General features: G+C 36.9%; 1 non-coding gene across 1 annotated transcript; it reads left to right on the top strand.

Annotated features, from left to right (window-relative positions):
* Window positions 1-6,081: 6,081 nt before the first annotated feature.
* Window positions 6,082-6,188, top strand: LOC141650775 (small nucleolar RNA R71). Its single transcript, XR_012546791.1, has one exon. It is a non-coding gene; the product is annotated as a small nucleolar RNA R71 (small nucleolar RNA).
* Window positions 6,189-7,876: the final 1,688 nt, after the last annotated feature.

The following is a 7,876-nucleotide window of genomic DNA, read 5'->3' as shown; positions in this document are numbered from 1 at the left end:
AAGGACAATAGTTGGTTATATATATATACTTCATTACTTTTACCGTAATGTTAAGTAGATATGAAAACCTCGTATCTATTTAATAAGACATAAAAGTGATTTTTGAAACGTGTTATATTTTCAAAATGAAGTAGTAAACCAAAAGCACGTCAAGATCAAGATGTTGATCGGGAGTTTCAAAGTAATGACTTTGAAGATCAAATGGGTAATATCAAGTAATGACCTTGATAATCACTAAGAAGATTGTGAACCAGTTCACATAATACCTTCTCCTTGGGACACCAAAGAGTATGGTGTAGTCAAGTATATAAACCGAACTTTATGAGATATAGTTTGAAGTTTTTCGCAATTTTGTAAGCTATTTTCTCACTAAAAGTTTAAAACCCGACTATAATAGCCTAAATGACTCCATATGAGATATGGATAGGGAGAGTCCCTAACTTGTCTTTTTATACATTTGGGACCATAAATGTTTATGTTCAGAACCAATTTATGTATTTGTGAGGGTTATCCAAAATTGAACCACTTGGTTTTTACTCCTCCAAAACGAGAACAAAGAGTTTGTGGCTCATAATACTGTCTTTCCAAAAAGATTTTCATTTTCTGGAAGACAGAGTGGGAGAAATTTTGAACTTGCGGAAGTCCAAGACCCACAAACTGAGTACAATACAAGAAGACGTTATTTATTGAGGCTCAGTGGTGAGTACAATGCAAGAAGACGTTCTTTATTGTGGCTCAGTGGTTATAAGGAGATAATTTTGCGATAATATTGCGTTACTTTTTAAAAGTGACGAATCATAAACCCTCATCAAAGGCTTTTTTATAGTATGAACTCTATGTGATGGCGTGTCCCCATGCAATTCGAATTGATCTCCTTGCACATGATGCGATAAGGAAGGAAACACGAGATATTTTCATGACTTAATTTAAGGTGAATACTTTGGTTGGTTACCTTGATCTTGTCGTAAAGGTTACATAAGATGTTTAAAATTTGGGCTTGTTATAGAGAGTTTGTGTCAACCCAAATGCCTTTATCAATTCGTATGGTCTTAGCAATATAGCCTCTCATGAGGATGAGTTTAGGCAAAAGGATAACGAAACTTTCTCCTTGGGAGAAGTTTTGTTGATTTTGTCAATGCTAAGAAGCCTGGCATGTTTGAAAGATCCCTTTTTGTGATCTATATACGTCAAAGAGTTGGAACTTTGGGTTCAATCAATTAGTATATCAAAATGGTATTACTCGAGTGTCAAGGTACCATGATGATACATGGAGTTTAGTGGGAGCTAAAGTGAGTTTCTTAGTCTAAATATGTGATTGACATATTAGTGACTAGAAATGTAGCTAAGGTGATGTTTCTTAGTCTAAATATGTGTTTGACATATTAGTGACTAGAAATATTCTCGGGTGAATATTTGAGAGTAGCATGGCGCATCTTAAACATCCGGATCTAATGAGATAGATCTCCATGGATATTAGCATTTTAGTCAAGAGACTTATGTGATAAGATTCTTGAGTCGTTCAAGTTGTTGAACAATTAATATGATCTCTTGTGCTTCCGCTGCAGGATCTATTAAATATGCTAAAAGCTTCTCTCGTCGGGACTTATCATATTGAGAATATGAGAAGTCATTACCAATCATTTTCTAGTGAGTGTCACTAGATGATTATCAAGAGCATCCTTGAGTACTTGAGAAGCACTGAGGATTTACTCTTGACTGGAGGAATATATGAATTTAGTGTAAAAGGATTACACGGAAACATTCCTATGCTTATAAGATGTTATGAGCCTCGTTAAGGAATGGTTAGCATGTAAGAGTGTTATGTGCATAAAGAATAATATGTATAAGAAGTTATACATATATGTATAAGAAGTTATACATTTATAAAGAAGATATGTATGAGGAGCCATACATAAAAGATGTCATATGAAGGATGTGTATGTATAAGTGTTATACGTACAAATCATGAATGAAAGCTAAGTACATTACAACATCCGATGTTGTAAGAGAGATAGTTGATGACCGGAATTTAATGGAACTAGAGTAGTTTCGTTAGCCGAATATCGTCTCCCGAGAGACTGTGAAAACAGTGGGAGTGTTTGACTGGCTTTAGAACCAGAGTCTAAAAACTTGTTTAGACATGTACTTAGAAAGGCTCTATGTGATGAAAAGATTGCATAGAACAAAGGAAAATTGCAATGGAAATTAGAGTGATGCAACTGTTGCTAATCCTCTAACCAAAGCCGTTGGCATAAGGTTGACATGATGGTTATGTCATCTCAATGTGATTGAGCAGTATACCTTAATTGTTGTAGATCGTTATGTAAATATTAGATAGAGTATTGATATTTACATAAGTGATGATCGCATTCATTGTTAGAGTTTCTTTAAGAACTCAATAATTCAGTTTGACTGAAAACATTGAATGCCTTGTTTATCTGAATAAGTTGTGGAGACAATGTTGAACAATATTCAAGTGAATAAGATGAACATTGTATTTTGTCCCTAGTCACTTAATGAGGTGATGTCTCGAAGTGACTAGATTGTAAGTTGATTGATGGTTGTTCAACACCATAAGGTCATATGTGATGACTGGTCGATTACATAGGCAGAGTGTGTGACACTTTGCCGGACAGTGACCATTTAGAGAGTCCCTAAGTTCTATTATAGACGCCTGGTCGTGGCGGGGATCTCTAAGATGTTCTAATGAGTCGATTCTTTTGACTGGAGACTATTATCTGAGCAAGTGCAGTTTTCGAGTGACTTTGGTTTTTGTCCTAGGTCGTGCCGTGAAAGGAGGCCAAAAGGGCATTTACTAGGTCATGGTGAGTTGTATTATGCAATAGGATAGATAGGCCATACAGTAATTGTCCACCCACGTTGGGTAACTATATCTCAAGGCCACTCGAGGAGTTAATGACTACAAATGCGTGGCCACGCTCGGAAGTAATCTGTGAGAGATTTTTCCGGTCAGGTAGTCACACTCCCGATCTAGAAAACCACTCGCGATGTGTTCATGTGCAAGTGCGACTTGAAAGACACCTTGCATTGAGTGGGAGATTAAAACGGACAAGAGAATTGGTAGCGCACACCTTGTGTCGGACAAGTGGGAGATTGTTGGAGTTAGTGTCCTCCACAATAGTGCATTAACATAATAAATCTTATTAATGGAATATCATCAGATATTTAATTATTTGATCCTCGTCAGTTGATTAACGTAAATCGATAACGGTTGGCTGACTAGAGTTTGACGTTATTGTCGTGAGACCGGCGGTGATCAACTGACCCCTTTCGGTCACACCTAAAGGAACGAACCCCAATTGATTACTAATTAATTGTATGAGATACTATTTGTTTAGTCCCTTGATTTATAGACTAAGAGGTTAGTCGATTATTTTTAGAGAGATTTCGAGTTGCGAACTCGAGGAGCGGCAGTTATTATTTAATTATGCGATAATTGAATAATAAGTTTTGGGAGACGGGTTTTAGTTAATTAACTGTTAATTTATTAAAATTGTACTAATTGATTAATGTGATTAATATTAGTACGTAAATAATATGTGTAGTGGTACGCGTATATTTACGGAGTGAATTGGACGAATTAATTATGGAAGTATTTAAACATGATACGATGTTTAAAATAAAAATTACACGGATTTGTGCGACAAATATAAGGACCAACATGGACCCGTATATGGTCAAGTGGACCGCGTAAAATAAGTGTAGTAGATGATTACTCACATAATCATTTTACCTTATTTTGTATACTACCATAATTAATCTTATACAACATTTTGCATGTGATGTAAGATAAAATTATAAGACAAAAATTGTCCACTTGAGCACACTTCCACCCGCCACTTCTCTTCCCTACACTCCATATATTTTTCACATTTTCACTCTACCTCTCTTACACACTCCACTACTTTGCATGTGAACTTTTTCCTCTATCTCTCTAAATAATAATAATAATACATCACTACTAATATTACTAAGATTAGTTAGTAATATTACTTATTATTATCAAGAGTTCATATTAACAAGTTACTAGTTCATACTTGTTATTATTATTGGGTTAGTTCTTGGGTGCAACAAGAAGGAGATCTTCTTATTGAAGATTTGCAAGGAGGATCATCCATATCATTTTAGCTCAAGAACAAACTAGTAAATAGAACTAGTTTGTGCCCATTTTACCATATAATCAATGTAAGGAAATTGTTTTTCCTTATACTTTCCTTTTATGCTTTCATATTAGCATGCATGTTACATAGATCACCTAAATAACAATTTATGAGATAAATTAATTTTATTAGAGAGTCTAATATGGATCTTTGATTTTTCATTCCTATCATCCTTCCGGCTATAATGATCAACCATAAAACATGGTTCATGCAAACGGGGAGCTCTCATGGTCTTATCAAGATTGAAAGTTATGCTCTCATCTCCCACTTCTAGAGTGAGCTCTCCATGCTTCACATCAATCACCGCACCCGCGGTGTGCAAGAAAGGTCTACCTAGAATGATTGGAATATTGGAGTCTTCTTCCATGTCAACAATGACAAAGTCCACCGGGATAAAAAGTTTCCCAACTCTTACGGGAACATCTTCCAATATCCCTAATGGTGTCTTCGTCGATCTATCGGCCATTTGCAGTGTGATATTGGTGCATTTAAGCTCTCCCATCCCTAACCTTTTACTCACCGAATACGGCATAACACTCACACTAGCCCCTAGATCACATAAGGCTTTGTTGATCGTGGTGTCGCCAATGGTACACGGTATTGAGAAGCTTCCCGGATCTTTAAGTTTTGGAGGTTAATTCCCTTGAAGTATTGCACTACTCACCTTAGTGAAGGCGATAGTCTCAAGCTTCCGGATCGACTTCTTCTTCGTAAGGATGTCTTTCATGTACTTTGCATAGGCCGGCACGTGATTAATTAATTCCGTGAAAGGAATTGAGACTTCCAAATTCTTCACAATTTCCATAAATTTTCCAAGTTGGTCATCGAATTTGGGCTTGGCTTGACGACTCGGAAAAGGAAGTCTAATCACAATGGGCTCCTTCTCCTTGACCTTGTCTTCATTTTTCTTTGAAACTTCTTCTTTTGATGGTTCTCCATCCTTGGAGTTTTGCACAACTTCTTCTTTGTCACTAGCTTCCACAACTTCATCCTCAACTTGCTTCTTCGGTGCTTCATACCTCGTACCACTTCTCAAGTGAATGGCACTAACCGTTTCATGTCTCGGGGGATTACTTTGAGGTGGTAATTGCCCCTTTTGTCTTTGTGAGCTTGAAGATGCTAGTTGAGTTAATTGGGTTTCCAACATTTTGGTGTGGGCTAGGATGTTGTTGATGGTGATTTCCTTTGCTTGACTATCCTTTTGCATTTGAGTGAAAAACTCTTGTTGATTCTTTTGCATTTGGAGGACCGCTTTTTGAACATCAAAACCTTGGTCATTTTGTTGATTGTATGGAGTTTGATTTTGGTAACCTTGATTTTGGTTGTAAAAGGGTCTTTGATTTTGGTTTCTCATGGGAGGTGGGGTGTATGTTGGTTGAGGGTTTTGAACATTTTGGCTTTTGTATGAGAGATTTGGGTGGAATTTGGTGTTTTCATTGTAATAGTTTGAATAAGGGGTACCACTCTTGTATGCTTGAAAAGTATTCACTTGTTCATTTGTTCCCCTACATTCACTTTGGTCATGTCCCAAAGTTCCACAATTCTCATATATCCCACTTGGGATTGATGAAGATGCCGTCATGGCATTAACATGATGCTTTGGTGATTTTGAGGCTTCTTCAAGTCTAGCCATAGCTTTTTCGAACTTCAAATTGATGGTATCAATGTGAGCACTAAGTTGAGAACCCAATTGAGTAATGGAGTCCACTTCATGCTTTCCTCCTCTAGTAGCCTTGCGAGGTCTACTATATTGTGAATTATGGACCGCCATTTCCTCAATCTTGTTCCAAATTTGATTGTCGTCAACTTCGGTGAACATTCCATTTGATCCCATGTTGAGAATGTTTCTTGAGTCTTCATAAAGACGTTCCAAAATTGTTGTACCAAGAACCACTCGCTAAGTCCATGATGAGGACATGAGCGACAAATTCCTTTGAATCGCTCCCAAGCTTCATACAAAGATTCTTCATCCCTTTGCTTAATGCCCGTAATTTGAGCTCTTAGCATGTTAGTCTTTTCCGGTGGGTAGAACTTTTTGTAGAAAGCTAGAGCCAATTTATTCCAAGAATCAATTCCGAGAGTAGCTTTATCAAGGCCTTTCAACCATTGTTTTGCGGTGCCAATTAGAGAAAAAGGAAATAAGACCCATCGAATTTGGTCTTGAGTTACACCGGTTTGAGAAATTGCATCACAATAGTCGCAAAAAGTCTCCATGTGAGAGTGAGGGTTTTTACTAGGCATCCCCCCAAATTGGCTTCTTTCGACTAATTGGATAAATGCGGATTTGGCAATAAAATATCCGGTTAAGTGTTGTGGTGTGGGAGTACCATTAGGTAGGTTCTCCTCGGTTGGTACGGAATGTGATGAAAATTTAGGCATTATGGGTTGATTTTGTGTTGGATTTTGTGTTAGGTTCTCCTCACCTTCTCTTGTAAAAGGGTTGATGAACTCAATAGTGTTTGATTGAATATCTACAACCGCACCAATACCTCTCAAAGTTCTCCTAGCAAGTCTTCTATTGTTTGTCAAAGTCCTTTCAATTTCGTGATCAAAGGGTAACAAGTTACCTTGTGATCTTCTAGACATGCAAAATATCAAACAACTCGAAAATAATTAGAACAAACCTTGAGGAGTTTTACTTCCCCAAGGCAAAGAAAGACACAACTAATAACAATTTAAGAAAATCTAAATCAAGTTAACACCGTCCCCGACAACGGCGCCATTTTTGGTCGTGTTCCCTTGTGAGGGTTTAGTTTTCGGTACTTGTTGTTAGGAGCACCTAGACCAAAACACAATTTATAACTCCACAAAAAACTCTACAATTAGTAAAGAGGCAAGTAAAGGTCGGATCCCAAGGGACGGGAATTGAGATGCGATTTTCAATTGCAACTAGCGGTGTCTAAGGGTGTCACAATTTAGGGTTTGAAGTAGAAGATCACTAAACTAAATAGCAATGAAAATAAACAAGCAAGATGATTAAAAAGGGGTGTAAACAATTGATAAAAGGCACTAGGGTGTCATGGGGTCATAGGGGATTCATGGGAATTGATCATACAAACATATTCTCAAATTATAAGCAAGCAATTTTTGTTGTGATGGATCGAGTTGGTTTATATCTTACAATCCTAGGAAAGTTTGGGTCCCGGAGCCGAATCGATTAGATTGTACAACACCTACAAGTCGACTTAATCTTCCCTACTCAACTATATGCATGGTCTAATGAGACTCGAGTTGGTTTATATCTTACAAGTCTCATTGAAAAGATAGGTGATGGGTAAAAAATGCAAGGATTCATAGGCTCGCATTTCATCAAACATAACATGTGCATAAGTTGAGATCACAACAAGCAAGCAAATAAACTATGAAAACATATTAATTTAAGCATGAATCATCCCCCATGTTGGTTTCCCCTAATTACCCATTAACCCTAGCTAAGGAAACTACTCACTCATTATCATGTTGAACATGCTAGCAAGATTGTCAATCATACCAACAAAGTGAAACATGATGAATAAATGAAGATAATTAACAATACTTAAAAAGGGATTAAGTGAATTATACCTACTAATGATTCCAATAATAAAGCAAAGAATAATAGAAGTACTTGATGATTGATTGGAAGGTTGTCAATCTCCCAATAATAACCCAAATAATCTTCAATTACCCAAAATGAAAGATGAACTAAGAGAGTTTAA

This window comes from Silene latifolia, chromosome 3 (assembly GCF_048544455.1).
Source record: "Silene latifolia isolate original U9 population chromosome 3, ASM4854445v1, whole genome shotgun sequence".
NCBI classification, from domain to species: domain Eukaryota; kingdom Viridiplantae; phylum Streptophyta; class Magnoliopsida; order Caryophyllales; family Caryophyllaceae; genus Silene; species Silene latifolia.
The sequence above is the reverse complement of the archived record's forward strand: the minus strand, read 5'-3'. Positions and strand labels throughout refer to the sequence as shown.